This window comes from Phaethon lepturus, unplaced genomic scaffold (assembly GCF_000687285.1).
Source record: "Phaethon lepturus isolate BGI_N335 unplaced genomic scaffold, ASM68728v1 scaffold26797, whole genome shotgun sequence".
NCBI lineage: Eukaryota > Metazoa > Chordata > Aves > Phaethontiformes > Phaethontidae > Phaethon > Phaethon lepturus.
In genome coordinates this window covers 44,920-54,956 of record NW_010554417.1, presented here as the reverse complement: position 1 = coordinate 54,956, position 10,037 = coordinate 44,920, and the positions used below count along the sequence as shown (strand labels likewise).

General features: G+C 46.5%; 1 pseudogene; it reads left to right on the top strand.

Annotated features, from left to right (window-relative positions):
- Positions 1-46: 46 nt before the first annotated feature.
- Positions 47-4,829, top strand: LOC104624483 (annotated as a pseudogene).
- The last annotated feature ends 5,208 nt before the right edge of the window (positions 4,830-10,037 follow it).

Below are 10,037 nucleotides of genomic sequence, written 5' to 3'. Positions count from 1 at the left end.
CGGCGTAGACCACGGCTCCTATCGCATCGTGGCCGGCAACGAGGAGGGGCGTTTCCGGCTCAACATCACCCTCAACCCCAGCGGTGAGGGAGCTTTCTTGCACCTGGTGTCCCGGGGTGGGCTGGACCGGGAGGCCACCCCCACCTACCAGCTGTTGGTGCAAGTAGAGGATAAAGGTGAGCCCCGTCGGCGGGGCTACCTCCAGGTCAACGTCACCGTCCAGGACATCAACGACAACCCGCCCATCTTCAGCCAGACTGTTTACCAGGCACGAGTGCCCGAGGATGCGCCTGTTGGGGCCAGCGTTCTCCAGGTGGCTGCAGCTGATGCTGATGAAGGCACCAATGCTGACATCCGCTACCGCCTGGAAGGAGGTGATGGGGGCGGCGGGGGGGGGGGGGGGGCCAAGCAGCCTCCTGTTCGAGGTGGACCCCGAGAGCGGGGTGATCCGCATCCGGGAGCGCTTGGACTACGAGATGCGACAGCAGTACTCACTGACAGTGCAGGCCATGGACCGCGGTGTGCCGGCGCTGAGCGGCCGTGCTGAGGCCCTCATCCGCCTGCTCGACGTCAATGACAACGAGCCCCGGGTGAAGTTTCGCTATTTCCCGGCTACCTCCCGCTTTGCCTCCGTGGACGAGAATGCGGCCCCTGGCACGGTTGTGGCCCTGCTGACTGTGAGCGATGCCGACTCCCCGGCAGCCAACGGGAACATCTCTGTGTCCATCCTGGCGGGAAACGAGCAGCGGCACTTTGAGGTGCACAGCAGTAAGGTACCCAACCTCAGTCTTATAAAGGTAGCGGCCGCGTTGGACCGCGAGCGCATCCCAGCCTATAACCTTACGGTGGCGGTGGCTGATAACTATGGGGCTCTGTCGCCATCCCCGGGCTCCCCCACTTCTTCCCTTTCCCCGGATGGGGCGGTGGTGGCTCCCGTGAGCCGCTCATCAGTAGCTAGCCTGGTGATCTTCGTAAATGACATTAACGACCACCCCCCTGTCTTCGGGCAGTCGGTCTACAGGGTGAACATCAGTGAGGAGGTGCCCCTGGGCAGCTACGTGCGGGGCCTGAGCGCCACGGACCGTGACTCGGGCCTCAATGCCAACCTCAAATACAGTATTGTCTCGGGCAATGAGCTTGGCTGGTTTCGCATCAGTGAGCACAGCGGGCTGGTCACCACAGCTGGCCCCGAGGGCGGCACCACCGGGCATGCTGCGGGCACGTCCATCTCCAGCGGGCTGGACCGGGAGACTGCGTCTCAGGTGGTGCTCAACATCAGTGCCCGTGACCAGGGGGTGCAGCCCAAGTTCTCCTATGCGCAGCTGGTGGTGACCATCCTGGATGTCAATGACAACAAACCTCGCTTCAGTCAACCTGAGGGCTACCAGGTGTCCCTGGCTGAAAACTCCCCGTCAGGAACTGAGCTGCTGGTCCTGAGTGCCACAGATGGGGACCTGGGGGACAATGGGACTGTCCGCTTCTCCCTGCAGGAAGCTGAGCCAGCGCTGGCAGCAGTTGGCCCCTCCTCGGTGACCCCTCGCCGGATCTTTCGCTTGGATCCTGTGTCAGGCAAGCTCAGCACCATCTCGCAGCTGGACCGGGAGGAGCAGGCTCACTTCTCCCTGCAGGTCCTGGCCACTGATTTAGGCTCTCCTCCCCTTTCTTCGATAGCCCGTGTTAACGTGAGTCTCCTGGATGTGAATGACAATAGCCCTGTGTTTTACCCTGTTCAATATTTTGCCCATATCCAAGAGAATGAGCCAGCTGGAACCTATGTGACCACAGTGTCTGCCACAGACCCTGATCTGGGACCCAATGGGACGGTCAAGTACAGCATCTCTGCTGGAGACACCTCCAGGTTTCAGGTCCATGGCCAGACAGGGGTCATCACAACCAAAATAGCTCTTGACAGGGAGGAGAAAACTGCTTACCAGTTGCAGATTGTGGCCACTGATGGTGGCCATCTTCAATCGCAGAACCAAGCCATTGTCACCATCACTGTCTTGGACACCCAGGACAATCCACCTGTTTTCAGCCAGGGCATGTACAGTTTTGTTGTCTTTGAAAATGTTGCCCTAGGTTACCATGTAGGTACTGTTTTTGCTTCCACTATGGACCTCAACACCAACATCAGTTACCTGATTACGACAGGTGACCAAAGGGGCATGTTTGCCATCAACAGAGTGACGGGGCAGATCACCACAGCCAGTATTATTGACAGGGAGGAGCAAGCATTTTACCAGCTGAAGGTGGTTGCTAGTGGTGGGGCGATAACTGGAGATGCTATGGTCAATATAACTGTCAAAGATTTAAACGACAATTCCCCACACTTTATTCATGCGGTGGAAAGTGTAAATGTGGTTGAAAACTGGAAAGCTGGGCATACCATATTCCAGGCCAAAGCTCTTGATCCTGATGAAGGTGTTAACGGTTTGGTCCTTTACAGCCTTAAGCAAAACCCAAAAGGCTTGTTTTCAATCAGTGAACAAACAGGTGCCATAAGCTTAATAGGGCCACTTGACATAAATGCTGGGTCTTACCAGGTTGAAATCGTGGCCTCGGATATGGGCGTGCCACAGCTGTCCTCTAACTTCATCCTGACTGTCTCTGTCCATGATGTAAATGATAACCCACCTGTGTTTGACCAGCTTTCCTATGAAATTACTATTTTGGAGTCGGAGCCTGTGAATTCCAGGTTCTTTAAGGTGCAGGCTTCTGACAAAGACTCGGGAGTGAATGGTGAAATAGCTTACAGCATAGTTGAAGGAAATACTGGGGACGCCTTTGGCATATTCCCCGATGGTCAGCTGTATATAAAGAGTGAACTGGACCGTGAACTTCAAGAGAGATATGTTTTATTAGTTGTTGCTTCTGATAGAGCAGTAGAACCGCTCAATGCTACTGTGAACGTTACCGTAATTCTGGAGGATGTAAATGATAATAGGCCCCTGTTCAACAGTACCAACTATGTATTTTATTTTGAAGAGGAGCAGAGAGGTGGATCGTATGTAGGTAAAATAAATGCCGTAGATAAAGACTTTGGCCCAAATGGTGAAGTCAGGTACTCATTTGAGCATATGCAGCCAGATTTTGAGCTAAACACAGTAACTGGGGAAATAAGAAGCACTCATCAGTTTGACAGAGAAGCTCTTATGAGACAAAGGGGAGCTGCAGTATTTAGTCTCACAGTAATAGCAACAGACCAGGGGTTGCCAAAGCCTCTAAAGGATCAGGCAACTGTACAAATCTACATGAAAGACATCAACGATAATGCCCCCAAGTTTTTGAAAGATCTCTACCAGGCTACTATATCAGAATTGGCAGCGAATCTGACACAGGTTCTGAGAGTTTCCGCCTCAGATGTTGATGAAGGGGTTAATGGGTTGATTCACTACTCTGTAATCAAGGGAAATGAAGAAAAACAGTTTGCAATAGAGAGTAGCACAGGCCAAGTGACCTTAGTAGGGAAACTAGATCATGAAGCTACTGTGTCGTATTCACTTGTCATCCAAGCAGTAGACTCTGGAGCAGTTTCCCTAAGTTCAACTTGCATGTTGAGCATTGATGTATTGGATGAAAATGACAATAGTCCTTCCTTCCCCAAATCAACCTTGTTAGTGGATGTCTTGGAAAATATGAGAGTTGGTGAACTTGTGTCATCTGTCACTGCCACTGATTCTGATTCAGGTGACAATGCTGACCTTCACTATAGCATTACGGGGACAAACAATCACGGGACCTTTAGCATCAGTCCCAACACCGGTAGTATTTTCCTTGCAAAGAAACTGGACTTTGAGACACAATCTCTGTATAAGCTAAATATAACAGCAAAAGACCAAGGAAGGCCACCGCGGTCATCTACAATGTCAGTGGTAATACATGTTAGGGATTTTAATGACAACCCTCCTAATTTTCCTCCAGGGGACATTTTTAAATCTATTGTTGAGAACATTCCTGTTGGTAGCTCTGTCATTTCTGTGACTGCTCATGATCCAGATGCGGATATTAATGGGCAGCTAACCTATGCAATCATTCAACAGATGCCGAGGGGTAATCATTTCCGTATAGATGAAGTGAGAGGGACGATATTTACCAATGCTGAAATAGATCGTGAGTTTGCTAATATCTTTGAGTTAACAGTCAAAGCCACTGATCAGGCTGTTCCTGTGGAGTCCAGGCGATTTGCTTTGAAGAACGTGACCATTTTGGTGACGGATCAAAATGACAATGTTCCCGTGTTCGTATCGCAAAATGCTCTCGCAGCTGACCCCTCGGTTGTGATCGGTTCGATCCTAACGACAATTATTGCTGCAGATCCTGACGAGGGCGCCAACGGAGAAGTGGAATATGAAATAATCAATGGAGATACTGAAACCTTCATCGTGGATCGCTATAGCGGAGATTTAAGAGTAGCGTCAGCTTTGGTGCCTTCTCAGCTCATATACAATCTCATAGTTTCTGCCACGGATCTTGGCCCTGAAAGGAGAAAATCCACCACTGAGATGACTATAATTCTGCAAGGGGTTGATGGGCCTGTGTTCACTCAGCCAAAATACATAACCATCTTAAAAGAAGGCGAGCCTATTGGGACAAACGTGATATCTATCGAAGCGGCGAGTCCGCGGGGCTCTGAAGCTCAGGTGGAATATTACATTGTGTCCGTCCGATGCGAAGATAAGAATCTTGGGCGCCTCTTCACCATCGGGCGCCATACTGGTGTCATCCAGACCGCTGCCATTTTGGACAGGGAGCAAGGAGCGCGTCTCTACTCGGTGGATGTTTACGCCATTGAAAAATCGTCTGTTTTGCCCCGTACGCAAAGAGCAGAGGTAAAGCTTTTATTCAGTAATTATTTGCCCGTTTGATTTCTAAATTTCATGGTTTTGTTGTTAGCTGTTTTACGGGTAGATGGTAGTGCACAGCAGAAGACCTGAAAGCTAAGTCTGCTGATTGATTAGTTAAAGATAACCTTTCCGTTAGTTATACCTCAGACTCTTTTCCTCAAAGCCACCTCCCTACGAAATTTGAGAGGCTTAGGTGCTGCACTTAAATTTGGCTACTGTAGGCACAATGTTGGTAAAATAAATTTTACGTACCAAATACTTCAGGTGCTAAAAGCTTCAATCATGGGCATTTTGGAGTTTTGCATGCCTTCTCATTTTAGTGATGGTTAATTATTTTAAGTCTTTCTATTCCTGTGTGAATTGTAACTGAACTTTTTCATTACAGTCATCATGTCAGTATTTGTCTGAGAACTGGCCAGTAGGGGATTGCTCTCTGATCAGCTCGTCTAGTGTCTCGAGTCTTGGATGTGCTCGGTATCCCTGCATGCTTAAGTCCCTCAGATAGGTCTCCTCACGCCTCTCCAATTTAGGTTACCTCTTTACCCTCACCGATGAGTATGAAAATGGTCTTGTTTCTGTTCTTGGATGTGACAGGCGGTAAAAGTGTAACATTTTAACTGGCAGTTTTCCTTATCACAGAGCCATTTGCCTTGACTGAAGGGTCTTTTAAATGTTCTCTGCATGACTGGTTTGAGGAGCAAAAAGTAGAAAACAGGTTTGAAACATCGTCTGTGAATGTTTTATTTGCTCTGTCTGGTAACTGAGCCACAGAGCTGTCCTGCTGTCTTCTGGGGGAATGCTGAGAAGCCTGGTGTGAAAGGGAGCCTTGTGTTTGTTTTAAATTGCACCGTCTTCTTGGAGCTGCCTTCACTATGAGCCATTTCACTTGCAGTTCCTGGAAGTGTGGGGCTGGCACTGCTGAGTGGGTCAACCAGCAGAGGATGCTGGTAGTGTGTAGTGGTTCAACCGTTTCCCTCGCCAGCTGAATGTATAGCCTCCATATTGCATAGCCCAGTGCATCCCAGGAGTTATCCCCAGCCATGCTTCCTCTTGGGAACTGCGTCTTAGTGTTGAGCCACCAAGGGTACTGTGCTGGTTTGGGTTTTTTCTTTTTGGTTTTAGCAGATGTGGTATTTCTAATTCTTACTTGGCAGCTGTAGCTTTTTCTCTTCGTGGCCACCTTTTTGTTGTTTTGCTGTAGTTCAAGTATGATCTGCGTAGGTATGTAACGTCATTCTCCTATACGGGCAGTGACCGATGCTCTACAAAGTAATTGTTAGGCAGGGAGTTTGAGCGCTGTTCAAACTCAAAGATTTCTTAGCATGTATGAGAGAGCTCATCTTAGTGTGTGTGCAATGTGGGGTTTGTTATGTTTTGAAGAGCAGTAGTGTGTTGGAAAATGACCTATTCTAGTAGGGCTGCTGGTTTAAATAATCCATGCTATTTTTATGAGAAGTTTCCTGTTATATAGATCTTTGAACCCCTGCTAATAAATTGTAAAAGAATAAACTTCTATGATTTTTTCTTTTATTATTATTATGTCATGTTTAGTCTTGATGGACAGTTGTTTTGAGGGATAAGCCTTTGTCAGTGCATGTCTGGATCACAATCCTTCAACTTTGCATCTGCCTGTGTGACTGAAGAGTTTCTTGACTGGAGAAGGACTCGTATGAGACCCTGTGGTTGCAAGTCTTGCACGTTGTAAAAGTATTTAATATGTATATTTGGTGAGCACAGAAGAGAACAACCATTGAAACTTTAAACAATTTTTACATTGTCGAATACAAACCACTCCTGAAATCAAGAGCAAATGTTTTATTCTGTAAAGAACATTGAAAGCAATAGTTGGCAGCTAGGATTTCATATTACTGATTCTATCTTTATAGCTTCTAAAATGCTTCTTCTCCCAAACATAATTAGCTTACTGTGCTTCTTTGGAGATATATTATAAATTATAATCAGCTATCAACTTTAAAAAAAACATAACCATATGCAGCCTTTCTCTTCGCTGATTGAATTTATCCGGAATGGCTTTTGCTGTCCCACACTTGAACAAGAACTACTACAGTGACATTCTTTGTGCAAGCTGACTGTCAGTGGGTGCTGAATAAGCAATACAGCTTTTTTCCATGTTGCTTTTGGATGGCAACCTTTTTTTGTTGTTGGTTTGATGTATGCAGCACACACATTTTGGTCGTAGGGTTTGCTGCCAATCTTCTTTCGTAAAAAAACCCAAACCAAAACAAAAAAACAGCCAGTACCCAAGGATGTGAACACTATTTCTTAGCTTTGGAAACGCACCTTAAAGCACACTCATGCTAAAGTTTTTGTGCATCAAATGTGTATTTCAGAAGGTTTAACGTTTCATTCCAGTCCTGGTTTTTAAGGTGATGTGTGGTATAACCGCTGAGGCTTGAGTGGTGGTATAACCAGAATACTGATGAGGGACAACGAATGTGCATGAACCTGTAGAATATCTGAAGTCACAGAACCTAAGTATTCTTTTGCCCATAAGTCTTCAACTGTTTCTGGTAGATACTCATATGTAGACTGACTGATTTTTATATTCCCCCTTGAAAAGTAAGTTGTAAAGCACTGATGCAGGTGTGCAGATAAAGCCTAGTAGGTCTGGCACCACTATACCCGAACAGATAAGCTGAATATAAGTTTTGTTTGTTTGTTTTCTGTTTGGTTGTGGGGTTTTTTTGGTGAGGAAAAATCCTGAGTATTGTGTATCTGCTTTCTTCCTTCTCTTATGAAGAGTACGTTGGGTTTTGTGTCTGAATATGGTTAAAGAAAATGGAAAAAAAACCTAGTAATGGTATATGCTTAACTTCTACGTTCTTCTTCACTGCCTGCTATGCCTTCTGCCCTGATGCCAGACATCATCTTCATTGCACTGTGGCATGCGAGTGAACCGCCGAGCACTCGGAGCCACCCAGCGTGTAACTTGCTGGCTGAGATGGGTGAAGAGAGCAGCAGTCGCAAGAAAGTTAATAGATCTTTTGTCTGATGTAGGCTTTAGGAATGGTTTTGGGTGGCAGATACCTGGTGTGAAATAGAGATATTTACAGCTTCGACACAGTGACTAGGCTTTGTCTAGCCAGCAGGCAGTATAAAAGAAGAGCAGGCTTGCGTGAAACCACTTACTCTAGAAGTGAATCAGTCCTTGTTCTTGGGAAATGGTGTGATTTTTTTTTTCTTTCCTTCCCCTAAATTCTGTCACTAAATTTTACTTTTTTTTTTTTAATAATGTCAACTATATTGAAAAGATCTACCCGGTGCTCCAACGGGAAAAGTCTCTTTCCAGTCTTTCTCGTCCATCCCTGGGGTTTGCCCTATACAGGACCAGACTATAGATCTGCCGGTTGCATAGCTGCCAGGGTTGTATGCTCGCCCTTTTGAAGAGAGGGTCCACGGGAAGAGCTGTGCAATGGCAGGACTGTGATGAATCCTCTTCTGAACCCAACGCAGCCGACATGCCTTGAAGCTGAAGGGTTACCTTGTATTTTCAGTAAAGCAACAGCAAAGAGTTTAGAAAACAAAGAACAGTTTGTTTACAGTTCATGGATTACTATTTTTTTAGTGTGTATGTTTCTGTGCTTGTTACTAGTCTGCGGAGAGAAAAGGCTGGTGGTGTCAAAAAAGTGCAAGTCGTGAGGTAAAGCTTTATGCTCAATGTACCAAATACTTTGAGATTTGCAAAGAAACCCAAGTACTTGTTCCATTGTATTTTACAGCTAAGTGGTGTAATATTGTGTAGTTATTACTGAATTTGAAAACTCGCTTAAATTTTGGACTTTTAGCCGATTTCTGCGTAATCTACACTGACAAACCAGATGATTTGATGTTGTGTGAACATGTACTGTGATCAGTCTTAGTTTCTTCCCTCTTGTATTAATCATTAGGGTTGCACTGTTCTTCTCAGATAAGAAAATTATAATGTAGGTGTCCTGAAGGGAGCCCTTCTGTTTGCCTTTTTACGCCTTTTTATGTGTTTCTGCTGAAAGAAAAACCCCACAATCGCTTAGCGCCTTTCTCTTGGCTCTCCAACATAAATTCTCTTTTAACCTCTTCAGGCAGGGCCGTTCACCATCATGATCTTATACTTAATATAGAATGACTAATGCATATTGGCATCCCTTGAAAACCATGCGACTTTATTCAGTCCTGCCTCCCAAAACAGTGATTGTCTGCTGTGGGATATTTTGGGTGGTCGTATGTTGTACCCTGTTTCTCGGCTGGCAGTAATAATAGGAACCCAGGGACAATACCTCGTCTTCTGTGCTGTGTTACTAGGGATTAAATGGAATTAGGCAGGATCTCTAGTTTGCATGTTTAACCCTTCGGTGAACGGCTTCCTTGAAGAGAGCAGTGGGTTTGCTCGGGACCGGTGGTGATGTATGTGGTGTATATCACATGCGGCTGATGAGAGGGTAACAGGTTGGGAGGTGAACTACTTGCTCAGCGACACATCTTTTGTATACTTTAAATAGGTGCATAGCTTCCAAGGAAGGGGAAGACGGGCATGAATGAGGGAAGCAGTATAAACTTTAAATGGAAACTTTAGTGATGGTATTGATTTGGAAAGGCAGATGAATGATCCTAGTAGCACTCTACCTGTGGATGCTAGCATGCCCTCGAAAGAGGAGTGATCGTCTTCATTTTCAGCCAGGGAAACACGAGGCACTGAGTTTGCTTTTGCATTTGTGCATTCACAGCTGCTGCTTGTGCTGCATTTCATGACTGGCACTACTGGGAAGCTTGGACTTCCAAGCTGGGGGAGGCTTTTAGCTCCCAAATACATAGTCTAGGGGAAAAAAGTGTTCGTTCTTTAATTGGGCAAGATATGGGGATTTTTAGACAGTGCTTACTGCTGGCATAGTAAAGATCTGGAAATTAATGAAGATGGGCAGAAAAAATGGCCCTCCCTTCCTGGAATGAAAATCATAGGACACTTCACCTTGACTCGGTGTGAGCTGAAGCCGTGGCCATAAAACCACGATCGCATGATGTAACCAGTTTATGTGGAGCTCTTTGACTCAGCCCAGCCTAGATCCCATGTCTTCGCCAGCTCTGTGTCGCTCCTGCGCCCCACGGGTCCTTGCTGGACCTAGGAGCCAGGCGGAGGTACTCCAAAACTGTCTCCCCCCTTGCACGGGTCTGGTGCAGAGCTCCAGAAACCCGGAGTGG